The sequence below is a fragment of the Anser anser genome (assembly GCF_964211835.1).
Source record: "Anser anser genome assembly, chromosome: 1".
In the NCBI taxonomy this organism is placed as follows: domain Eukaryota; kingdom Metazoa; phylum Chordata; class Aves; order Anseriformes; family Anatidae; genus Anser; species Anser anser.
The window spans coordinates 107,440,088-107,467,506 of record NC_139720.1 but is presented as its reverse complement, the minus strand read 5'-3'; the positions used below and the strand labels follow the sequence as shown (position 1 = coordinate 107,467,506).

The 27,419-nt window shown below is 36.1% G+C and overlaps 2 long non-coding RNA genes across 3 annotated transcripts; both read right to left on the bottom strand.

Annotated features, from left to right (window-relative positions):
• LOC310883688 lies at positions 1 to 27,157 on the bottom strand. Its single transcript, XR_014573650.1, has 3 exons — positions 27,013 to 27,157; positions 4,164 to 4,228; positions 1 to 341 (listed from the first exon to the last, which is right to left on the bottom strand). It is a non-coding gene; the product is annotated as an uncharacterized lncRNA (long non-coding RNA).
• LOC310883678 lies at positions 10,289 to 20,455 on the bottom strand. Of its 2 annotated transcripts, XR_014573642.1 has the most exons (4): positions 20,115 to 20,455; positions 16,999 to 17,172; positions 12,677 to 12,838; positions 10,289 to 11,705 (listed from the first exon to the last, which is right to left on the bottom strand). It is a non-coding gene; the product is annotated as an uncharacterized lncRNA (long non-coding RNA). The 2 variants fall into 2 exon arrangements; XR_014573643.1 differs by lacking the exon at positions 20,115 to 20,455 and having other exon boundaries at positions 16,999 to 17,718.
• Positions 27,158 to 27,419: the final 262 nt, after the last annotated feature.

Below are 27,419 nucleotides of genomic sequence, written 5' to 3'. Positions count from 1 at the left end.
CAGAGAGAGATGTAGCACTTTTAAACCTATTTAAAATGCAACACCATTTGCGGGGTAATAAAATACACAACTTCAGTTTACAAACATCTTGAAGCATGTTTCTGGCCTGGAAAATTTAATTTTATTAATAGCACAGTACAGAGATGAATACTAACAGTTTTCAGTGATTTAAGAGAAAATGGTCAGGATGGTTAAGCATTGTTAAGCATAACTCAGCCTGACTGTCCCATGCCTGGCTGTGGTCTTTCCTTCTGTTGTGGTTTAATCCAGCCAGCAGCTAAGCACCACTCACCCTCCCCCCTCCCTCTCTGGGATGGGGGAGAGAAACAGGAAAATGGAGCCTGTGGGTTGAGATAAAGACAGTTTATTAAGACAGGAAATAATAATAATAATAGTGATAATAGTACTACTACTAATAATGTGTATGAAACAAGTGATGCAAAATGCAATTGCTTACCACCCGCTGACCGATGCCCAGCCTATCCCCAAGCAGCCGGCCCCCCCACCCCGGCTAGCCACCCCTGTATATTGTTTAGCATGACGCCATATAGTATGGAATACCCCTTTGGCCACTTTGGGTCAGCTGTCCTGATCTGCCCCCTCCCAGCTCCTGCTACACCCTTAGCCTGCCTGCTGGCAGGACAGAGTGAGAAGCTGAAAAGTCCTTGGCTTAGTGTAAGCACTGCTCTGCAACAATTAAAACATGAGCATGTTATCAACACTCTTCTCATCCTAATCCAAAACATGGGACTCTACCAGCTACTAGGAGGAAAATTATTCTAGCTGAAACCAGGACACCTTCTCATTTGTCAACCTAAACAAAAACAAACAAACAAACAAACAAACCTCCATAAACAAGGACAGGCTGCACTTACACCTGAGCCAACATGTCCTGAGCCTTCAGTCCTTCAGACTAAAGATTAACACAGAGCAAACTTAAACAACAGAACAAGGTGACATCTGTCAACTCATCTATAATTGCTTTGCTTTCATATGAAAAAAAGTCATGATAACATTTTTTTGTCACTGACATCAGCAAATATGGCTGAGTAACTCTAGTGTCTATATTCTAGTAGGATTTTTATAACAGAGTGCTCTGTATTTCACAGCAAGATTACATCTCAAATTTAAACTATTCTGGTAAATATAGTCAACAAAAATATGTATTTTTTTCTTTTTTGAAATAATTTTAATACCAACTGATGTAAAAAATACGTCTTCATTTGGTCTGAAAGAAAACTTGAAATTGAACAAGAAAAAAAGCATGTTTAACTTCCTTTTGCTTTTCAAAGACAGCAAGTAAGTCAGAAAAAATATTATTTAAATAAACTAAGTATCTGATAATCTGGTGTATTGGAAAATCTGGAAGGCCTCAAGTACACTTGCAGCACATAAACTCTTGTGAGCTAGCCTAGCAGGCTTTTTGCTGCCTAAATTCACATCCCCTTTGGGAAATGTCTGCAACTGACATATCTTCCTTGCATTGCACACCAGGGAAAGTTTAGGTAGAAGTGAAGAATGCCCAACCATTTCAGTTTTCTTTGCAGATGTGGAGTAAAAAGGTACATTTTAGCCTTTTCTCTGAGCTTTACAGTGCAACTGGTTTAGGATTCTCTGTACTAACAATTTCCTTCCTTGAAAAAAAGTTAGTGTTGGCAGACAAGTAGAAATAACTTGTTATTAAAAATAAATCGTGCTTTTGTCTGATTTTTCCTCAGAAGGACCTATTTTTTTGGCTGAATATCACATACAAAAGTAGTCCAATTAAAATATATATATATATATCCTGCTATGTCTTATGAGGATTGCAGTTTGATTAGTTTTGCTCTAACACATCTCTTCTGGTCACATTCTCTGACATTGTTCTATTTTCCAAAGGGTGCTTTTATATTTTCTCCTGGAAAGAAGGTCATGGTGAATCATCAGAATGGTACATTAACGGAAGCATTGTCCAGGTTGAGAAGCTAGCTCCAAAAAAAAAACAAGTACATAAAGGCAATTAAATTACAATTCCCTTGGAAGCCTATGCAATTCAAAATGCATTTATTCTGACATACCATTTTGAGGACATTTCTTCTTCTCAATACCAACATAAAGACGTTTTCTGAAGAGAACAATTATTACTCCTTCAAGATTATCATTATATTAAAACCAAAATTTTTCTACTGAAATGCTATTCCCACTTTTGAAGGGGATTTTTTTACTGGTGTAATAAGGGATGCACCAAAGTTGGCTAGCAAAATGAAGAAAATGAAACTATACAGAATGAAGATTTAACTGAACACATGACAAAGAGATCAGATAACAAAAATAAATAAATAAATAAAATCTCATACCACTAGCAAACCAAACAACAAAAGGATTTGGAACATGATTTGCAAATAGTGTAATCAACCAATCTATCTATCTATGTTTGAAGCATTTTATGCAATTATTGAAAACCAAATTATCTAAACAGCATAATGCATTTACTATTGCTAGACCAGATGTCAGAATATGCAACTATGACTTAGCATGATAAGCACTGAATGACTAGTGACAAATATTTCATACAACTCTTTTATTAACTATATATGACTATAGACTGATAGCGTGTTCTGCATTTCAATAGAAGATGCAAATTGTTTTTTTTTTTGAGTAAGTGAATTTCTACCTCCACTAGAAAGACAACAATGCTTATGTACTTTTAATTGTCCAAAATTGAAAAAATGAATATAGGATTCATTTTAAAACATGCTTTACATCAGCTTCAGAAATTCAAGTTCTCCTATAAAGACTGCATGTATAGTTTTTCATCTGGCAGTTAAACATAAATATCTGCTTTGATTTATTTTTCCTATTTTATAACATAAAAATGCACATAAGAAATATCTTTAAGGAAAAAAAAAAAGGCTACCTGACACTGTATGTTATGAATTTAGCAGCTGCCTGCTGAATTTGTAAACCTCTTCATTCAAAAATGATATTTTCTGGGATCATTAAGAATGAAAGATGCATGGTTCTGCTGTAAAATTCACCTTCTGTAAAGAATAGATGCACAGAGAAAAAATCTCTTAATAACTGGAATCATTGGTGTCTGTTTTCCTTATGTTTTCTTTACAGTTCTCTCTCTCTTAACAGCTATATTTTAAACAAAGGTTTGATTTTTTTTTTCCTAATCATTTCACTTTAAAGTCATAGAAGAATGGAAAGGATATAAATTTCCCTTTAGATCTGAGATATAACAGATTTTTTTTTTTTAATTTAATTGAATAGTTTTGCTGCCAAAAGAGTAGCTTTTTATGAAGTGGCCCACAGTGGAATTGGATGATTTTTCTTTTTACACCTTCCAAATGATTCTCTAATCCTGTTCATTGGCAGTGATTTCCTATAGGTCTCTAATATTCATTTCAAAATGCAGTTGGCGCTGAGCCCTTTTTAAAAATACACATTATAAGTACATAAAGAATTGGAAGTACATACAGAATTACAACCTTCTGAAAATACAGTGATTCACAGTGATAATTTCCTAAAAGTGATTCATAATATGTAAAGTCATGACAAAGGTTAGGATGAGTTAGACCTCCGGCTTTCTGTTCTCATAGGCTAGCTAAACCATCACTGGTCATTTAAGTTCCCAAGTACCTCAAACTGTATTGCATATTTAATACAATTTTCCTGAGGACAAATGCCCACTCTTGTGGGTTTAACTTTAGAAATCTGTGAAAATGTTTCATATTATAGGAAGAGATTTGGACCATTTATTTTAAAGAAAATACTTCTCACAAGTGAATTAATTCCATCAAATTCAGAAGTAAATTAATTCCATCAGTGGGGAGGAAAAAATAAAGTTCTACAGAAATTGCCAAGTTCTTCCACTGAATAGCAATACCATCCCATTAATTAATTTTCCATCAGATTTTATTTTACAGTTTTAAAAGAAAACATATAATATTGTACTGATAAAAGACTTTCAGTAAAATTATTTTTTTCCTGTAAGAGAGGTATAAGTAACTGAAGATTAGATTTCAAAGTCAGTAGGTTACTAATTATTTTTTTTAATCTGAGGATCTCACTAATGATAACTAAATGAATATAAATATTTTTTGTAACTCTCAATTCATACTGCATTTTAAAATTATATTGATCCAGTAATGTAATGATTTTATGGAAAATATAAATACTTTTCTACTGTAGTCAAAAGTTAGGAATTTCATGCCATCTGTTTTTTTCATCCTTCTTTGTTTACCTGAAACAAAACAAAACAACAACAAAAAAGGGACAGTTAATAATCTCCTTTCTGTGTTTGAGTGTTTTTCAAACATATCATATATCTGTTTTTTTTTTTTTTTTCCTCCAAAGATTCAGAGAGGTTAGAATCTTAACACCAAAAAAAAAAAAAAAAAAGTGAAAATGGGAGATGTGACTTTCACTTATAATGTTGAACATGTCCAAGGGGAAAAAATAATGAAAAGGATTGCTAGGAAAAAAAAAGAAATACACAGAACTTCCTATTCTAAAAACACGTTTGTAAATTAAATAAAACCTATGACAGAAGAAACAGACAACACTAATGAGTGTTACAACCTTAAACTGTGATTTTTTTATGGCTAAAATAACTAAGGAAAAATATTTTTGCATTGTCTGTTGAAAGACAGAGTGAAGTCATTGTAATACTCAGTTTCTTAAGGGGAAAAAAAAAAAAAAAAAGTAGTTATGACAATGAGTATACTTCACCAGAAAATGCTATATGAAAAATCTGATTTAATATTCAATAATGCCATCCAGTTTTTTCATTAAACCTATAAAAACTGCTCCAAGTAACGCGTTTTTTAAAAGGCTTCAATATGCACTTGTAATAGAGTTAAATGCAAATAATATTTAGCAACAAAGAATTTACAAACCACTTAGGAGATAAAGTTGTGACTCTCAAATGAAATGATCCTGAAAAGGATTTAGAGACCAAGCGGAATGCAAAGTCTGAATGCTGCAATAAGTGATCATAATAAAGAGCATTCTTTTTACTAATGGTATTAAAGAAGAATAACTCAATCTTTGGAAGAATATGAAAGAGAATACCAAATAGAAATGGGGATTAGTTCTTCATATCCTGTAAGATACATCACTGCTGGAATCACTTTCTAGTTCAGTAGTCACATAAAAAAAAAAAAAAAAAATCAAGGTTTCATCCTACCTATCTGAAACTTTTAGAAGCGTACTACAATCAGCTTCTACAAGAAATGGACATACAGCTTATTCTTTCTCAATGTATTCCTGCTTCTTTATTTTTTTAAAAAAAGGTGTTTTTTTGAGGCTTGAAAATTAAGAGTGGATGTTCTCACAGTAATTTTGAAGCATAATTTAAACACCTGAATCAGAAGTTATAGTAAACTAAAGCTCCATTTAGAAACAAGAATTCCCAATAATCTCTTTAGGCCTCCTTGAAAGTAAAGCAATTCACATTCCAATTCAGGAAGCATCACAAACAATATCTGTATTAGTAAATAGGGCAGTATTTAAGAGCATTCCCAGGCACTGGCATTTTCTACAAGATTATTTTTTTTAACAAAACTGAACTGATACAATTTTGTCCTGTGTCAATGGTCAGCCTTTCAGATAATTCCTGAACATAGTTGGAAATTAGCAGATTGTTAGAGGAAGTTCTTAAATATTAATAGCAATTAACGATAATTGTTGCTATACAGTTGTTCAGAATTGTCCTCCAGTAGTATCACAACAGGCATCACATCAGTACACACTTCTGTCCCTTTGACATGCCACACACGTTCCAGTATCATGTTACAAAAAGCTAACTCTAGGAAGCTACAGAACTTGCCTTCGTTCCGTTGACACACCAAACATGCCCAAGTCAGAGTGTTTTTGACGGGTGTCTTCAGAAGAGGGTATCTGTCATTGCTGTCTGAGAGAAATGGGGGTAAGAAACAAAGTAGATCCAGATTTGTCTGGATCTCCCTTACACCATGTGCCTGACTTATCCCATGATTTGGAGATATGTGCGGGGGAAGAAGGTAGTTATATTTTGCAACTCAGATAAGTGATAAAATTCAAAATGGAATAACTGAGAGGGAAGTATACATCATCATTTCAGTGTACTGAAGCACAACTGCAGCTGCATGTCAGCCGACAGATCTTCAGATGCCATTGAACCCACTGTTCCTTAGGTACTTAAGGAACTTAAGGTATATAATATATATAATATATAATACTAAAGATATTCTTACCCCTGCCTCCCACCCACTCTGCTGCTGCAACAGTAGCCTTTCTCCAAGGCCTGCTGGTCAGTCACTAGGCACTCCTCTCACCCACATGCTGCCATCAGCACCACTCTGTCATAATCACCAGGATTTGGTAAGCTCTGTGGTTCAGAACAATTTTCTAGGAAAGCCTCTTTTCCTTATGGGAGTGAGCAACTCACCCCGTATCACAGTGCTCCAACTTTTTACTTAGCCTTTGTCAAGGAAATAGTAAAGGTTGTTGACTTATGGGACAGAGGCCCTGTAAATGTTTGAATATCCTAGATATATTTCTGCTACAGAGGTGGTGGTGTATAGGAAGGAAGGAGGTCAGAATAACCAAGATATTGTGGAGAAGAATGGGTTTGACTGTGGAGAAATGGCAAACAAAACATTAATACAGGACAGAAGGCATTTTCTGACAGTGCTTCTTTTTTGTTTAAATTACAGAGATAAAGAAAGGAGACCACAGAGTGACAACAGAAGGCACAGAGACCTGTAAGTAACTTAAGAGATCCAACTGAGAGACACATTACTAAAAAGAGAGGAAAGGCTATAATCTGTGTCTGCATCCTCATAGCTGCAAGGACAGCCTGATAAACAGCAGTGGAAGGACTAGTTCTGCTCTGACACTACATTTTGAAACTGCTCACCAGTGGCCTTCCACAGGTAATTGAAGGCACTGCAGGAAATCACACACCAAGACTGCCCCTTGAGAAGGAGTGACATGATTCTTGACATCAGTGTGATCAGCTGAAGCAAGTATGATGCTTCTGGTTGTGGCCAAAGTCATGTTTGTAACTGGGAAATGGCATCTTTCATAAGACATTCTACTCACCTGCAAACTGACACCTTCAGGCAGGAAAAGAATTTTCCTTCGGATTACTCACAAAGGGCAGACAAACCGACATACTCAGAGTATTGTTCGTCGGTGTTCTGTGCCTATGGGTGTTCTGTGCCTATGGCGGTTCATAGAAGGGAACAAGAGGACTAGAGGCCTAAGAAATACCACTGACACTAATCATGTGTCAATGGCCTTGCTATCATTTCTCTATCTATCACCATACTGTTGTGGCCTTGAAGACCAGAAGCCAGCTGCACACTGTATAGTGACAGCCAGAGATAGCAAAGCGCAGGAGCACAATGGCTATTCTCCCTTCTCCACAAAAAAGGGTTCACTGAAGTGGTGTCTAGGGAGATGGGCTTTCTTGCATCGGACCTTAAGCACCAGCTCCCACGGGACGCCACTTTTATCACGTAACGTCATCCCATCAGAAACATACTCTCTACCTAAAGGTGCTGAACCTCAAGCATCTGGAGGTTCTGGTGGACTCAGAAATCCAGGAAACTGGACTGGACCTCACATTGCCTGATAAATGTCACAGCATGGACATGAGCAGAAACGGCAGGAACCCCAGAAGCCTAAAAATCCTGAAATGGAGAGAGGGAGAACAAATGTGAGAGGCATGGTGGCAATCTCTAGTAAGCAATGAGTGCCACCGCCTGAAGCCTTGTGGAGCTGAACCTGTTTTTTAAATCAGCTGCAGCCATGATGACATGCCCTGCACAGTGCAGATGAAAGAGGAACACTGTGTGTCTGCAGTAACAGAACGACATAGCTGTGAGGATGCAAAAGCTTGAATGATGTTTTCTGTGCTAAGGCTGGGGCCAATAGCTTGCAGTTGGGACATATTCAATTTATTCTGGGCAACAGCAAACACAGTAGCACAGACTAGACTGAGTTCAGTAGCCCTCAGCATCAAAAAATGATCTCGGGTGCATTTACATTCTTCTTATAGAAGTCATCTACTTTCCCTCACTACAATTACTAAGTTAGTGCTCTTGTATTAGGTTTTATCATGGAAATCAAGTACCCTCACATAAAATTCATAAAGATTCAAGTAAGGTGATTACAAGATTCTTTCTGTCATAATATTCATTTTTTTCCTATTTTAAACACAGGCAAACATAGACAATTTTTAATCAGAAATGCAAATACAAATTTTGCAGCCATAACTGACTGAAGAGTTGTTTCAACTTCCAATACATGTTTATCACTGTGCAATGCAAATGACATTACACACACTAAGATCAGTACTCAACCCAGTCTAGCCAAATTTGAATATGTTTTTCCCTTAATCTTTTGCAATGCATGAACACAGGTTGACTTGAATTTTAATCTGTGATTTTGGAACTTGTTTGTGCTGCTAAGAAACGTGCAAATAAATGCCAGTTTCTTGCTGAAATACTTTATCAGCAACAATAAATAAAGCAATGCTTCAAGCATTATTTTAAGTTATTATTTGAATGCATATGATATTGATTCACTTCTTTTCTTTTTTTTTTTTTTCCTGATTTATAGTGGCATAAATGCTATATAAAATATAAAGCTTTATTTAGGGTTTGAAGACCAACACCTATTTAAGTTAATGGGAATGTCTCTCTTGACTTAATTAATACCTAATTAGGCAAAAAAAGTAATTGCAGAGGTCAAGTTCTCCATCGTATGTCCATGTAAATTAAAGTGGTTCACTATTTCCACAGCAGTATTAAGAATATGCATCATCTTTTCGAACCTGAATGATTCTATGATTCTGTGATCATTTACATGGAAAGGAAGCCAAGATCATGCATTGTTCACCATCCTGTCACACATACAGAAGTCTATCTCAGCATCAGAATAACATGCAGCTATAAAAGCCTGTGTGTACATCACTTCAAAGATCTGTCCAAGACAGTAAATTCAGAGTTTTTCAATACACTTTGTGAAGAAATTGAAAATTGTAACCCTAGTCACTTTTCAGCTCAACTTATTTGACAGAAATGTCCCAAACTCCAAATAAATTATGGCCTCAAACAAATAAACAATTTTATTAATAAACTTATTTATAAGGGATAGAAAGACTTTGATATGGATACAGTAAGAAAATTGAAGTTCTTTTCAACATTAGCAAAGTAGTAAGAATCTGTCTTAAAAATATTATGGTTTTGATTAAAAATATTAGTTCTTTGTAGGTTGCTCTTTCTTAGCCCCTTTCAGTTATAAAGTTATTTCTCATTTGCTATAGCGAATTGACTGAGAAAGCATTTCTACAGAAAATTCTAAGGATCAACAAGTGCTTGACAACAAGCAACCTGAATAAGCACAGGTTGTTAATGTAAATGAAAGCATCTGTTTAATGCTTCTATGCTAACTCTCCAGATCAGCAGGAGAGTTGTGTGACCTGCTTCCAGCCACTGACCTTAAATAGAACAGTTGAATAGAAACAGTTGAAAAAAACAGGGAAAGAAATACCAAGGTCCTTGAAATGCAGTATTATGTTCAGATGTACTTACTCTCCTTTCATAACACTGGAGTGTGCAATAACTCATACCCTCTGAGTATTGAGAAAGGGGGGAACTTCTGACGGTCAGTCACAAATGTGCTACATAACCACATACGTCTTTTCTCTACTATTTCAGGGTCTCGTTTAAGTTTGTTGTTCTGTTTAATTTCTACTTCAATTTTTTTCATGTTTGGAAAAATCACTTTTATACAACGTGCCTTTATGTTCATTCATCATTTTAAAACCTGCTACGGTATTAGGAAAATAGTTCTATACATGATGATGAATTTGTCATTAGTTTTACCTAGCAACTTCATCTCATTTTAATGTGAAGTAGAAGTTAACCTCTGGCTTGTAAAAGTCAAAAGCAAGTAGGGAATTCATTGTCTATGTCCTGGAGTTAGTACAGAAGCCAAAGACTAAATTACCCTAAAACTCTTACTAAGCAATTAGGTAAGACCTTTTCACTTAGACAATTTTCTTTCAGTCTAGATTTTTTTTCCTTTCTGATTTAAATTAACTATTAACTATTTTAGTTAATTTAAAATGACTTGTTTGTATTTACATATTCTCAGCTTTAGAGGCTGTTTATTTATTTATTTGCTTTTTATGTTTTTCTTTTTTTTTCTTAAACTATTATGATAAGAAATCAAATGAAACCTATATAAAGTTTAATCAAAATATGAGCCATGTAATAAACTAATTTCAAAGGTTACAAAAAATGGCATTAAGGTATTTTATTTATTTTTTATAATCTCATCAGAATCAAATCTAATTTGGATTAATTCCACTTTAAGTGAGCAAAAGGTCACTAAAGGAACTCTGTTAATTTTCATTGATCTTAGACCACTTACCCAGATACTTTTTAGAAGAGACATTTTCGCAATAAACAATATTACTTAGCTTATTTTACAGTGTATTTTACAGTGTTTCTTTCTTTAAAATCAGAATTTTATCTTTAAATAAACTGAATTTATAGACAAGTAGATGTAATATTGTCAGTTGGTTATGAGAAAAATGATAATTTCTGTATGTACACATTCTCAAAGTTAAGGCTTTATAGCCAACCTTAAATCTCGATTTTAAAATATTATTGGCCATTTAATACCAGCACATAAAACAAACTCCTTTTGTAAACAGATAAGTTCTAACTCATGTAGACTCCAAATTCTTAACAATAACAAAGAAAAGTCCTGACTGGATACAGCAAATGATTAAAGAATAAAGATTTGAGGACTATTACATGTAAAACAAGGCACGTATGAATAAAAAAATTGAATGACTTCTACAAACATTTTGAGAATGATTTTGAGAAACAAACTTAAGAAATTATTACAAAATGATTGACATTTTAGCATTTCTGAAATAAAGCCCAGTGTCTTATTTTTGAGTGTTGTGGCAAGTCCTGCAATACAGAAAATGACTCATCCTTCTTAACTCTCTATCAAGTACTAAGACTTTTTGAGGTCAGCAGGGTGATCAACATAGACAATAAGTTTGGCACTAAAGATTTTTGCTGTCTAATCTACTTCATAATCAAGGTAAGTGATTATCTTAATTAACACTCACATGTTAATTAGCTGTGAACACTCACTTCATTCTTTTTCTACCCAATTGGCACCACCGTTGCATGAACTTAGTCCATCCCAACCCCAGGACTTCACCTTCGTTTTGTTGAGCTTCATGATGCTCCTGTCAACCCATTTCTCCCGCCTCTCAAAATCCCTCCAAACAGAAGTCCTCCCCGCAGTGTGGCATCATCCACAGACTTGCTGAGGGTGCATTCTTTCCCATCATCCAGGTCATTAAATAAGCCATAGAACAGTACTGCCAGTGTTAATATCTGAGAGACACCACTTGTCACAAACTGCCAGTGGGACCTTTCATCCTGATGGTTCAGCCACTTTTCACCCACCTTACTGTACACTTACCCAGTATTTCCAATTTGGCTATAAGAATAGTGTGAGAGGCCTTGCTAAAGATCCTACCAAAGTCAAGAAACATCATCTGCTCTCTCCTTGTCCACCAAGGTATTTGTTTCATCAGGAAGGCAACTGAGTTGGGCAGACACAATTTGCCTTTGATAAATCCAGCTGTCTGTTCTCAATCATCTTCTTGTCCTTCATGTGCCTGTCATCCACTTTACCTGACATTTTTCAAGAAAATATTTCTGTTTACCAAGTATGATAGAACCAACAGTTTCCTTTTTTAGCTTTAGCAAAATGTAAAGCATAGGATTTACTATGTTAGCATTATAATTTTATCCATTCTGTAGCCTGTTTTGTCCATTCTTCTTGGATGTTGTCACACAGTAGGAAACTTGGCCTCCAGGAAAAGTGTTTTGTTCATGACTTTACAAAAGCCAAGCTTTCTGCCCTAGGGCTTTAGTCTTAATGGATTTATTTTGCATTAGTATACTGTGAATTATTTATTATGTCTGCTAATAATTGTCAAAATAATTGCATCCCAAGTAGCTATGGGACATAGTGAGCATACTATTAAAATTGAGGTAATTGATGCAAATGGGTGGTCTAAATGTAACCTCAAGTGTAAATTTACCTAATTAGTAGAAAGCTAACACCAGGACTTTGTCCTCATGGCAGTCTGCTCCCAAACATGGTACTGTTATCTGCCACTTCTAGGGTTCTAGGGAGTGTTCTAGGGAAATGTCAAGCAGCTACATCTGTTACAGATGTTTTTACAAATGCCAACTTTTGGTTATCAAAATAAGAAAAAATAGTGAAAATATGGTGTATCCTTAAATGAAGAGTAACTAATAACTGTCAAAATTTTGTGAATGCAAAGGGAAATAATAAAATGAAGAAATACTTATGAACTTGTGAAAATACCTACTACAGAAGGTTTCTGGCAGAATGATACTTTCTTTTAAAATTTCTTCTTCTCCCTTATTTCCTTTCATATTGAGACTTTTTGTTAATACATTAATGAGAAGATTAATGGTACCAACTAAAAAGGCAGCTAGTTTAAGGGGATGTTGGCAGTAAAAGCAGATCTTTTAAGAATTTGCAGTATACTGAATAAATTTGAACCTGATAATCTCTTCTGTATCCTATTTTATTACCTCATCTATCAGTTGCATTCTCATCTTCTACCCACCTGTTATTTCTATTCTTGTTACTGGATCTTCCCTTTCCACACACAAGCTGAGGTCACAATATATCACTTCCCTGATTTTTCTCCAATAATCAGAAAGGCCTGAACTGATTTCCTCCTGATGCTCTTTTCTTCTGTCACATGCTAGGATGTTTTCACCCACAGCTATGAGAAAGCAGAGGAAAACTTTCTGGGATTTAAAAATAATTTCAGCAAGTCTGGCAGCAGCAACTAGTAATTTAAGGAGCAGTTAAAGATGCACTCTCTAATAAAGGTTTGTTTTTTTGACAATTTATGTTGGAAAACTAGAGAAAAAAGAATTGTGTTCCCTATTTACAAGGGATTTGCTCTCAAAAATAATAAAAAGACCTGGAATAGGACATAAAAAAAGTGTCAAAGCAGAGTAAAAAAGATGAAAGAGTAAATGACTGATCTCAGTCCACTAAAGGCAAAGTCTTTTGTGAGACAGTAAACTATCAAAGAAGTTAGAAGCTGAGGTATTTATCAGTATGGTCAGGTTAAAGACAGGTAGGGACAAGAAAGAACAAACCGCTCCGTACTTAGAAGTGTGATTTCTTCCATGAGGTGCTTTCCCCAACAGATATTTCGATTTTACCAATCTGCATTTGCCTTACTGCAATATAATAGACATTAGGAAAGCACCTGTTATTTTGGTATATCCTTATTTACATTGTTATTTATTTATTTCAAAATAAATAAATAAATAAGATCCTCTGCAAACTGTAGTCTGATCACACTGTAAAACATACAAATAAAGGTAGAAGAAAGAGAAAGATTAATTCCTTTTTTCATGAGGAACAAGAAATTATTTTCAAAAACAATAAATGATTTTCAAAGATGTCTCAGGAGTTTGCGGCATAATATTTAAGTGCAGCATGAAGTAAAATTCATTGAGTACTTTAAATGATAAAGGACAATTTCTTAAAGTAATTCAATACATTGCTAGCTTTTCCAGGTTATATAGTGTTTCCTTTTGAAACTGTTACAAGAAAATCAAAGCAAAATGTTGATTTTTTTTTTTTCATGTTGGTCTCTCATTTTTCAAAAAAAAATTTCCTCAAAAAAAAAAAAAAAGAAAGGGGAAAAGGGAGGGGGAAAGGGAAAACTAAACAAAACAAGTAAAGGTATTCCATACCATCATATGGTATGGAATATCCCTTTGGTTGGTTTAGGTCAGCTGCCCTGGTGATGTTTCTTTTCTCGCATTTTTTGCCCACCCCCTAGGAGGGTTAGAGAGAGTCCTGATGCTGTGCCAGCACTGCTCAGCAGCAGACACAACACTGGTGTGATACCATTGCTGTTTTAGCTACAAGTGCAGAGCACAGCACTGTATGGGCTGCTGCAGGGAAAGTTAACATCCCAGCCCGACCCAGTACACATGTAAGGCCACGACCTGCTGCAGTGTTAAATGAACTGTTCTAAACCTGGTGTAGCTTGTTATACAAAATCTTTAAACCTAGTTTTTCAGGTCATTCAGTCATACTTAGAAAAAGTATTTATCCAGTAACACATTGTGCCTTACATGGCATGTAAACTGCTTGTAGTTCCCATGCCCCTTTGGGATCTCAAACATGAAGCAGAAGGAGCAGCAGCTCTGGAGCAGGACAGCAAGCACCAGGTTAGCGCACTCCGCCTCCCGACCACAGGGGAAAAGATACTGCTGCCTATAATGAACTACTGTTTTTAAACCCTGCAGCGCTGAATTTCTCATGAGAAGTTTATAAAGCCATTTTGATTCTCTTGTCTCAGAAGAAGAAATTGGCTCTTTGGCATTTTTTTTCAGCTCTATAACCTCTGATATACAGCTTCCTGTAGCTAAATGAATTAGCATAGTTCACAGAGCTCCCCTACATTGCTACCAGTCCCTTGGAACTTACTATTCGCACCCTGCCAGACTTCTTTCCCTAGTAAAAATGAAACTAGCTCAGAAACCCATTCAACCACTCACTTTATTTCATTATATTTTAATTAATTCTTTTGAAAACTCCTATGAGAAAAGGATCTGAACTTTTTCAGCATTGAGTTTAAAACTAAAATTAAGGCAATGAATCAGGCTGTAGGAACTTGGAAGATAATATTCTAAAATGTATTTGCCAGGCAGCACAACAGAACTGGAAACTGTGCACATTTATTCCGAACACTGAAATATAGTGATTTTATTTTATTTTTTCCCAAAAAATATAGCTTGTTTCTGCTTAGGATGAGCTTTGTCCCATTTTGTACTGCAAGCAGAAAATGCCACTACTCTTCAATGTTACTATAAAAAACTTTACCAAAATTACTCTTCCATAAAGAAAATACTAAGGCACTACATTTAGGATTGAAACAATTTTCTATATATATAGTGAATGCATTTGGTTAATGAGAAAGAACATAATTTGTCTGTTATTTTGCCATGTAATATAGAAAAGTGTCAAAAGAATAAAGTGTCATTGTGACCAGATTATTTCTTCAAGTTGATAACTTCCTACTGATTTCTAACAGACAGATTATGGTAATTCTAACATTATCATGACTCATTTTAGCGTTTCAGTGATCTGAATCACTATAGCTTATTACCTTAGGCACTTGTGACCAAATATGTGATCTGTTCCAGTTTTTAATGGACAATATATTTTGGGGAATTTTATCCTATTCTGATACCGGGTACTCCAGCATACACCAAAAGCATGGCAGAGGGATTTCAGCATAATTTGCATATTCAATACTCTGATAACAAAGAAGGTAGGAATATTTGTCTTTTGGTGAACTCCAAGTTGGGTCTTATACTGAAATGCAAAATACCCAGGCATAAAGCCACCCTGCTCAAAATGACCGAGACTGCAGTGCAAACAGCAGCTCTGAGAATGTTGAACCTGACAGCTTTGTGGAAACTTCAGTGTTCAGTCTGCTTGACAGAAAAGGACATTTCAAACCAAAATCAAAATCTGGCTTGCCACATATTTCCAAAATGTTTGTGGGAGAACCAAACAATAGGTCTCTTCTTTGTTCTTTCAAAATTGGAGAAAGAATGTTGTATTTAAAGACTCATGTCTTAGAATTATTAGATTACGCTGTACTCATTTGAGCCTCTTGTGTGTGCCCCAGAGGGAGAGGCAGAAGAACTTAACTCTGACAATTGAGACTAAGTGCCAAAACTAAACAAATAATTGGGTACAGGTCTGGGCAACTCCTGTAGGACAAACTGAGTGTGAAGGGACTTAAAACATACTGATTAATTAGAAGGACGAATAAAGAAAGTAAGTTTAGATATTAGAAGTTCACTGTTGTCGAAGATTAGTAGGAGGAAAGTCAGGAAAACACACATACTTTTTTGATTGATGCTATGTTGCTTTATCTGTTTTCCTCTGTATTTATGTTCTGACAGATAAGTATTCTGTTTTGAAGAGGATCTCCCAAGTCACCACAATTTTAACAGGTCAGATACAGCAAATGGGAAATCTATAAAGGCAGCCAAACAGCTTGGGACCTGAAGATGTGATAAGCTTACTAAAGAGCACTATTGTCATTTGGAGACATAACAGAAAAAGAGGGATAAATTGTGGAATATCATCCAGAGATACAGAGGCAGACACAGGGTCTGACACAAGGAAAAATTAAAGTGAGAAAAGGACCTATAGCTGCTAAACTGTTTAATTGGAATCTTAAAGTTGTCTCAAGTCCTTTGTATACATTTTTCTATTTTTGCTGTTAAGAAGATACTATTTTGTTTTTCAGAAAGAGAACCAAAGATTATTATTCTTACTGTTTTATTATTCTGTATTTTCCATATAATTTCTATAGCTATTTTTCACTGTTTACTATTGTTGTTCATTCTTACTCACTTTAATATTTAAAGAGGAACAAAATTAAAGTATTTCAAGATTCAAATAATAAAAATAACAATAACAACACCAAATGAAAAATAAATTATTAATTTCCAATTTCTTTAGAGTAGTCATTTATTTAGAAAGATATAAATTAGAAGTATACCTCATTTAGATAAGCTAATTCCAAGAGGCTGTCAATATTAGATGCAGTACTTGAGTAAGCATCAATAATTGGGATGTAGCTATGTACTGAACCTTATTTTTAAGGTTTTTGTTTTGCTTTGTTTTTAATAACAATTAGTGATAAGTTAAAGGAAAGTAGAATTTGGCAAACCTTGTTGCTTATATATATACTTATGACTTAAACACCTCAGAAATGTAAAAGTGCTAATCTAAGAGAAACTGAACCTCACTGTCACAACTGAGAGAATTAAACAGTAGGTTAGACTTCTTATCTACATGGCAGTTTTGAGAAAAAGTTGAAAGAGCAGGTACCTCAGAAAATTGTAGAAATTTGCAGTACATTTGGCAGACTCCATCAGTCAGTTTGAGAAACAGTACTCACCAACACAGCCCTGAGGACTGGGTTGGGGCGGAGGGGAAGAGTAGACTCTTAAAAGCCAAGACACTGCTACCAAGTTGGTGCTTGTCTTCCAAGGAGAAGGAAGTCTAGAAAGATCAAAGCGTGCTTCATTATTTACCCACTTTCTGTTCACATTTTTGCCAAGCTAACTTGTCTGCTGGCAGCATACTAACTTCCCAATGCTTATCAGTCACATGGAGGTCAGCGACCACTGGAGGCACATCCTGGCCTCTGTGCCAATCACCCTAGCAAAAATTAGCCAAGATCAGAGGATGCCTTTCACAAACAATGGAGTCATAACATAAATAGAAATTGGGAAATGCCTTTTATGGAGAGATGTCATTTAAAAATAAATCACATAAAATGTCATATTTGATTGACAGAGCTTCACTTTTTCACCTGTCAGAGCTCTGTCAGCAAAATAATTTCTGGAAATCTATTCAGATAGCAACCACTAGTGTCAAAAATTTCTGGATCTCAGCTGCATGAGAAACTGTCATACCAAGACACCTATATTTCCTTACCACGAAAACAGTGAAAGAAAGCAACGAAATTGTTTGCTCGTTGTGAAAAACATGTATGGGAAATTATGAAATCTCTCCCTGGTGATATAGCTATATGGATTTTGGTAGGGTAAAATATGTACTAAGCGTATTTATTTCATTTAGCGTGCATTACTTCTCAGCCTAACTAGAACACAAAAACTGTATCAAGGTCACAATAAAAATTTCACTCTAATTTGTGCGTCACTATAACTTGTATGCTGGGTACAGGTGCCCAGGTGGTGTCAGGGGTCTGGGGTCTGCTGTGTGAGGCGATGCCGGGGCTGCCCTGTGCCAGCCCCAGCTGCTCCCAACGGCCCCACCACAGGGCACGGCCGAGCCCCGCAGCCAAGATGGCGGCGCCTCACCTCAGGGGCAGCCTGGGGAAGGGAGGGCAAACACCGCATGGCAGGGGGCGGTGAGGGGAATGGTGTGAGGAGCAGCCCTGCACAGACAGCAAGGGGAGAGCAGGAGAAGGAGAAAGAGGTGCTCCAGGCACTGGAGCAGAGGTTCCCCTACAGCCTGTGGAGATCAGGGAGGAGCGGGCAACCACACTGCAGCCCATGGAGGATCCTACACTGATGCAGGGGCATATATCCTTAAGGAAACAGCAGGCCATGGAGAGGATCCACACTAGAATGGGTTTATCCAGAAGGACTGCACCCCATAGGAAGTACCCATGCTGGAGCAGGGGAACAGTGTGATGAGGAGAAAGGAGCGGCAGAGGGGAGCTTTAATGGACTGACTGCAACCCCAACTCTCCATGCCACTGCACTGCTCGGGGTTGACAGTGAGGAAGTAGAGGAGTTGGGTAGTCACCCACTACACCTTGTAATCAGCAGACAGTTTTACTTCTGCTGTCTCTTGCCGCTGCTCCCCATACTAGTACTGCCTCCAACTACCATTCTTTCTTCATGACTTTTACCCCTTCTAAAGACTCATAAGAACACTACCTTCTTCCCTTTCCAGTCCATTTTGAAAGTACCTTCAATAATATAGTTAAATAACTGTGCCTAATAGTAAACAGGTACTAATAAAAAAATACTGTAACAATAATTAAAAAAAATGCATACATACTTTTATTCATTTAGTTGACTTCTGTTAAATGCAATCAGTGTAGAAGAATCTGATCCCATACAGGCAATAAAAGTGAGACAGATTACGTAAGTGTTTTGACTTTTAGGGAAAAAGACTCATTTTACCTTGTTGAGAAGTTGAATCACCTACTGTTTTAAATGGATCCCTTAAAAGTCCAGTGATTTTTCAATTCTTTGCACAGTGTGCAAATATTCAGTATAAATCTTAGAGATCACATTTAATACCTATTTTGTTCATCAGAAATTGGCAAAGAAAAAAAAAGTCTCCGTTAATCTGATTACAATGTGAATGAAAAATACATTTCTATTTTAAAATGGGATTAAGATATTTAATATCATCAGCATACAGGAATCTGAAATCTTTGAACTGGAGGCTCAAAACACGTCCTTCAGGTTTCTTTCTATGCCCTGAAATAATTAATGTTTGATTGATTTATTATCTTGGTATCTAAAATGCAAAGTATTAAACCCCCTACATAAGCTTCATATTTCTAGTACTTCTTTGAAAGCTCATGTTATTTTTTCCACTATAGCTAGATAATTCTGTGAAAGACTTTAAAACAAAACCAAACCAGTTTTTGAATACTTGTGTAGATATTGAAGAAGCAAGCAGCTCAGCTACATTTCAAAAGAGCCTTAAACCTACAGGAGCTATGGGACTTGGCAGCTTTACTCTGAGCAGGTGTTTAGCTTCTCTTGGGGTATCATCAGTGATACATCAAGCCACACCCAAAGCCAAATCTCAAATCCTCCAAGACAAATGACATCCAAACCAGTCTTTTATCAATAAATATCAACAAAAGATTAGACTGGATACAGATTTCACATACACAGCAATCTCCCTTTTCATTCCTTCTCCCCAATACTTCATAGTCTGCTTTGATATGTTTTTTTTCATCACACCACAGTGTGCTAAAAGCTACTAAAATATATTTAATAAATATAGAATTTGTTGGGAACTAGGATTTTGTTAAGGACAGCTTCTATCTTTTAAATATAAATAAGAAATTGTTAATCTTTTACAAAAGATGGCCTGTAAAATATAAGCACATTTTATTCTATTTTATAGAAAATTACTTGGATTTCTACCCAATTCATACAAGTTTCTTCTCTATTTCCTCCTCTGCTCCATGTTCTGATGAATATTTTGCTAGAGAACCCTAATTATCTCAGAAAAGTGAAATTCTTTATCAACAACTACATATAGCAGTTATCAATATGGATATAAGGTCTCTAGCAAACAAATATTCACAGAATTAAGAAATACAGTCTATTAAAAGCAGTCAAATTTCAAGAAGAGAAAAGAATAATATTAAGAATACTACTGTGGGTCTAAATCTCAAATTTGAAGCTCTGTTGGAATGTTATTGAAGGAAGTACTGCCAGTACCTTTGTTCAAAAGATGGATTAATCTGAGAAAAACAGAAGGGAAGGAAGCTGAAACAGACTTAATCAGTAGCATCTGAGTTTTCTTGGGAAGTCTCTTATTTAAATACTAACCAGACCATATGGCTTCAAGATTTTACCAGAGAGGTTTCAGGCTAAATTTAACATAATGCAGGAAACAAGCTGGCTAGCATTTTAGTCAGATTGCATTATAAATCTAAATATAACACCTAAAAGCCTTAAGGGATGCCTGTAGGCAATTCTTGTGTATCTTTATCTCTTTGATGCCTATTTATTCCACTTGAATACATTCACCACCACCACCACCACCCTTCCCAACCCCCCCCCCCCAAAAAAAAAGTGAAAAAAAAAGTTTTGAGAATTCAGATCTAGGTTACTTCCTATTGGCTTAATCTGACGTTCATATTACATAAAAATGATGATGGATTTGGGTTTCTATGCCTAAATATTAACTTCAAGCGATGTCAGGTAAAAATACAATAACCAGATAATGCAACTGTTGATGCCAAAGAGGTGAGGAAGTTTAATACTCTGATGTATTTGTCTTTGTACAGGATAAATTAGCCTAACAGACTTAAAAGGCTTACAACTCTGTGAATATCAGGTATTTTCAGAGATTAGAGACTCTGAACTGTACTGAATCAAAGCATATTTTAGTGCCAATTGCAGGGTCAAATTCTGCTCTTAACTTGAATTACTGACTGAAACAAGAAGAAGCATAAAAGCTGTGTTTGGTCTTTCCATGACACTCCGTTTCTTCCAAAATATTTCCTTTGTAATTAAGCAAACTATAAAGTAGTACCTTCCACATAAGTCATCAAACATTAAATTTAGGACTACTTTACATTAATGAGTTACTAATGGCTGTCTCTCTCCATGGACATACTGTAAGGTTTAAGCCGATATTCCTTATTTTCCATGTATGTCACATTTAAACTCATAACCATACAACTTAAATTGTGAAACTCACCCACACAACTCACAATTTTCTAATGTTCACACCACTTTTATTAGTCTGACAGTACTGTGCTGAGTTTAGATAATCTGATTGGAAGCAACAGCTTCTGAGGTCTTTATGACCAACCTAATAGACCTTTTGCCTTTGCATACTATTCTTCCTTCTATACGTTATATCATTGCTCTTAAATCTGCTCTATTTATTAAAAAATAAAATAAAATAAAAATCCTTTCTCCTGATACTAATTGATATACTTGCTTATGACAATGAGTTTAAGCATCCCACTGCAATTTTGCTTAACTTTCACATTAAAGTTGAACTTAAGTTGAGCTGCTGTTTTCACAGTATAGTTAGCTATTTCAGTTCTCCACAACCTATGCTGACATTCTTCCAGAAAGAATCCTATTGTCACAAGGTTCTCTTTCTCTAAAAAGTCTTTTTCATCATAGCTTCCTGTGTTTTTTAAGTCAATTCTGAATACCTAGATGATGACATAAGTTCCTAGGAGACATACAGCTTCTGAAAATCCATTTTTTGAACCAGAATGCAGTTCTGAAAGTATGTGAACTTTCTTAGCCTCGCTGACATAAGCAGGGGTAAGCACTTGTGGTTTGCAAGAGCAGGAGTGGAAGTCATCTAAGTATTTTCTTCCTTTTTTTTTTTTTTTTTTCCTCCTGTAGTTTCAAAGTGCAGAAACATCAAAGGGACCAGCTGCCAAAAGGTCATTCAAGGGCAATTAAAAAATGAAGTAGTGCAATTGACCACAAGCTATGAAACATCAGCTTTCCACATCTAATGGTACTGTTTCTATGTTATCAAAAGGGGAGACAGAAATGGAATGAAAACTGATGCAATAGAAAATAAAAATAAAAATAAATAAAGGTCTATGATACGTGGATAATTAATAGGCTTCTGTAATATATTTGTATTTAAGTACAAAGTCAGAAAAGGTTAACTTAGGGAGCTATAAAACATTACAACTTCTGAGGTAAAGGCCAGGAAACTATAACGCAGGGTTAATGGAAAATCAAATGCAAAATCAATTTTTTTTTTGAGATCTTTGTTTAAAAATATATATTAGATCGTGTAACAACTTGTAAGGTAGAATATAAGATATACCTAAATGACAGTAAGACTTATCCAACTAGGAATCTCAAAAGACAATAAAGTTCATAAACTCCATTATCAAAACCATGCCATATAGTCAAAAGGAGAAATAACATTTCATAAGGATAATCTGTATTAGGATTTTGTTATTACAAACTTGACAAATGACTGTATGTGGTAATAATTTTATTAAGTTTTGCAAGCTTATTGTGTGAAAACATAAAGGCCCAGAAAGCCAGAACAGATCATTACAATTTTTATTCAAATTTGAGAAGTTACTTCATTTTTAGTATCATCATTCTGATACCGAACAAGATGAACAGCTGTACTGGGCTTACATGGCAATGTTTTGGCAGCTGGGAGCCAACACAGGTGGTCTCTGTGAGCTGCCCCATGTCAGATCAGAGCCAGCTCCAGCTGGCTCCGAAAGGGACCTGCTGCCGGCCAAGCCGAGCCACTGAGTCATGCTGGGTGGGCCTCTGGGAGAGCAGATTGAAGGAAGGAAAAAACTGCTGAGACACAGAAGTTGAGAGAGAAGTGAGAACTAGCCCTGCAGCCCTCAAGGTCAGTGAAGAAGGAGGGCAGGAGGTGCTCTAGGTATGGAGCAGCAGTTCCCCTGAGGCCTGTGGAGAGGCCCCTGGTGGAGCAGGCTGTCCTCCTGCAGCCCGTGGGTCCCACACGGAGCAGATCTCCACGCTGCAGCCCGTGGAGGAGCCCCCGGTGGAGCAGGTGGATGTGGCCTGGAGGAGGCTGCGGCCCATGGAGAGCCCCCGCAGGAGCAGGCCCCAGGCCAGAGCTGCAGCCTGTGGAGAGGATCCCACAGGAGAAATTGCTATAAACAAAGGGCTGAAGTGTTTAGATAATGATGGGGGAGATTGCTCAGAAATGAAGTGTTATGGACTGACCATGATACCCATTCCCCATTGCCCTGTGCTGCCTAAGGGGAGGAGGTAGATGAGGGTGGATGGGGAGAAGGTGTTTGCTTTTAGTTCTTACTGCTGTAGTCTGCTATCAATAAGTAAGAAATTACTTTGATTTCCCTATGCTGTCTGTTTTGCCTCTGACAGTAATTGATGAGTTTTTTTCTCTTTTTTTTTCTCATCGTATTTTTCTCCTGCTGTTCTGTTGAGGACAGGGATTGAGAAAGCGGCATGGTAGAGCTTAACTGCCTGTTGGTGTGGAACCATCACAACAACTTAAGGGAAGTTTTGTTCTGTTTATATCTGTTCAAGTTGATCCCTGAGTTTTCAGGATTCTTAACTGACTTGAACACTAAATCCATTTTCACTGAATGTGTGGGACCTATAATTTTTAAGAAGGTCCCCAATTGATTTTAGCCTAAAATTCAGCATTTGTAAACCTGCATATCTTGAAATGAAAAGTTTAGTGCTAGTTTATTTTAGTATTTATTAGACCTTTTGGTCTTAATGTTATCTAGTGACCACTGTGTTGGAGGCATCTTGACTTTAGGGCCCTTCAGAACAATCTCATGTAATGGTCATTTTAGAAGGGACATCTTAATACAATGCAAACATATATCTAACTCTGGAAATACCACAGGAACATACACATTAATCAGAACAAATTGGTTATTTTGAATTAAACATGCTTATCTGCCTAATATTTTCTGACTGTAATAGACTGAGAAAAATTAGAAATTGCAGATATAAGAGGATAGGAAAAGGACGTGCTTTTTCTACAAGAAATCAACCTCAGTCACTTATTAATAAATCAAAAACACATGTATTTTAAAAGCACATTTCTTAATGTAGCTAAGATGTTCTAAAAACATTGCTTCTAAGATTTCCTTCAGTAAAAGAAATGGCCTACCATTTCATGTAAAAATAGCACATGGAATCAAGAGTAATCATCTTCTAATTGTGTCATATCCATAAAATCCAGAGCAGAAAAATAGATGGAAAAGAAGATACTAAAATGTAGTACTACCACATTACTCCAACATAGGTACATAGAAATTAACACTCATTATGTGCAAATTTTTCCCTAATCATCAAGGACGGTTTGTTTTCTTAGAAAAGATTAAAACCCTGCTAAGAGTCTCTGCTTCATAATTCCAGGAATTCTATCTTTAATATATTTATAACAAGTTCATTGTAAATTACTGTGATTTAGTTAAATTAATTAGAAGAATGACACATTAGCCATGAGATCCATCATCCTCATTGCCTTAAAACCACTATTATCTTCAGAATATCTCCTAAAAACCCATACAGTTGAGAATATTTTTGCCTTGAACACAAGCAGCTATTTTATTTCTCTAAGAAGGGCAGTAATATGACAGAAAATCTAAAGTGTAATTGGAAAGAATGGTACTAGAAGATAGAAATCAGAGTTCATTCTGAGCAGTGTCCTTCAAAAAACTAGGACATGGCATTAAAGTTAACAGCTAATTGTAGATTTTCTGTCTTATATCCATTCTTGTTTTAAATACAGTTTTAGATATTTGCATTACACATTTAGTTACTGTTTCTCCTGGTCTTAAAAACTCTGAAGGGAGGTGGAAGCGATGGATACTATTGAACATTATGCACAACCTATATGGTTGAAGAGTTACTTACTATAAAACGTCCAAGGAGTAGAAGACAAATCTATCAGTTCCGAAATATCCTTACCTACATTGCCTGCTGTTTGTTCTTCACACGCTTAGGGACACTGAAGAAATCAGTCCTTAGCCATATACATTTATGATCTGCTTATAAAAACATTCTTTTGTGCATTTAAGGAAGTTAGTACCTAACAGGTGGTTGTTAACTGATTTGTGGCCAGACAACTTGGCTGTCTGCTCTTTTTATAGGTGAATATTTTAAAGAAACTTTCAGGTTTTGCTGTCATGTTCAACGCATATCTGTGATTTTTTTTTTTTTTTTTTTGACATTGACACCAGGAATACTATATAGGAAGAAATATGCTTAAGTACAGTTTTCAAAGTCTCATCTGTGCCATCACTGCATTTATCTCTTGAATTTGAAGATTTTAGACTCCATTAGTGCTTCAAATGTTACTACGAAGAAGACTCCTGTCGTGCATTGCTGAAAATGGATCCGTAATAGTTCTTTCTACAGCAGGGATTCTTTATTTGTACTGCATATCCTACTACCTTTTTTATTTTTTTCTTCCTCCCAGGTTTGCCAGTATTCATAGTTATGAAGTATGTAAGACAAAGGTAATTCTAACAATTATAGTTCAGTATAAAAACCGATTTTCTTATGCTGTGTGTTTTTCATGAAATGCATTTTCATTTTTCTTAAAACTCCATACATTCAAACCACTTACAGATAAGAACCATCTGTATGTGCTCTACTTCCTTGGCTGACACAGCAAGATATGACATGCCATAAATCATTGCATCAATCTTTTCAGGATATTATTGTATGACTTAATACAATATGACACAACTATTAAGAACCAGATGCAGTGCTTCATAAAATCACAAGTCAGTCTGAGGTATAAAAAAAGACAACTCTCCTTCAACTATGATCAGAGAACTAATCCTTAGGAGTTAATTAGACCCCAGTCTGTCACAAAGGTCATAAAAGTAGCAACTTTTGAAATAATATTTAATGTGCATGTCTGCAACCAAGCTGCTGCCATGAAGTAATAAAAGGTTTCACAACGTTTCTTTTCCTCTCCAATTGCTTTGAATGATGAACTCAAAATTCTCATATAACAATTTGTTTCTCACACAAACATAGACACACGCATTCACCTAATGAAACTCCTTACTTTAATGAAATTCCCAAGTTTAAAATAAGTACATCAGTAGCGTCAGTTCTGCTCTCATTGTTCATGTTCAAGGCTCATAGCCTTAAAACTATCTCAGCTGACCAGTAAACCACTCACAAAACAGCCTGAAGAGATCTTGTCAGCAAATCTACCCTATTTAATGACAACTGAAACGACAGTTCTGTACATGCTCTGCTTTCTAATACTGACTTCAAAAGGGAAAAAGGAAAAAAAAAAAAAAAAAAAAAGACTGATTTGCCCAGTTTATTTTAGAGAGAGCTGCTCAGTTGATGGGAAGAGCTATGCAAAGGATGACAAAGAACAAAAGGGCTTGCTTCAGATGCTCATGAAAATGCTCGAAGACTTCTCAGAAAACCATTCTGTACAGAGATAGCCAAGTTGTAACTCACACACAGTAAAGCTCACTTACCAGTTATACAGACTGCAGTCTGAAACAATCCTGTTTTGAGTTCAACAGTAATGTACATGCATATAAAAGCAAGTAAGTACAAAAGTTTTTGCCTTGCACAGGAGCAAGCTACCACTTGCCAGCTGACACATGTCTATGGCTACTCCACAGTATTCCAGTTAGTGATTTCTCCAGAAATTCAGCCATTGCCAGGACCATGCTCTATACTGAACTGTTTCTCACATCAGTGATACATGGTGTAAGGAGCAGGTTAGGAGGAAACAGGAAATAAAGAAGTTGGGAGAAATAAGCTCAGATAACAGAATGGTGAATATGGGTTCAGAAAATGTATACAATATTATAGTTCTAGTACACTTAAGGAATCTGCACCAAGAGCTGATCTTTTTGGATTTTAACTCCAAAGAACTGGAACACCTGAAATGTGAAGGTGCACTATATATGCACTATATATGCATTTGGAAATTTGCAGACTAATTAAACTCCTTTTCCCATGTCCCTGTGCTTATCCCCAATAAATCAATAGGTTAATAAATGTGGAGTTCCAGAAACGATTAAAATCCAAAGGAAATTAAAAAGGGAAATCAAATAACCCTACCCCTCACACCTGAAAAAAAAAGAAGAAAAAAGAGTCATTTTTTTACCAGAATAGTTCACTTCAGTCTCGCCTGGAGTCCTTTTAGAGTGATGCTCTCAATTGCTGCTACCTGAGGCAAGGCCAGGGTCTGTAGAAAGGAGACTGTTCTCCCCAGGGTCAGCTGCTGTCACTGCTCTCTTGTTCTACCTCCCCTCCCTGTCCAGTCACAAAACAAACACAAAGGCACCAGTGACTATAAACAGAGCAGTGCTTCTGCAATACCTCTGAACTTTTCACTTAGCAGAGAAAATGACTTGTAGCCTACTTACAGCTCCCTTGTACTCCATGGAGCCCTGGAACCTGTGCTGCTCAGAGCTGAAGCTACACCTATTCTCAGCTTCTGGCTTTCCAAAACTACAGTTGATATTTCCTTGTCTTTTTGCTCTTATCTTTCCAGAATCCACTGAATAGTTT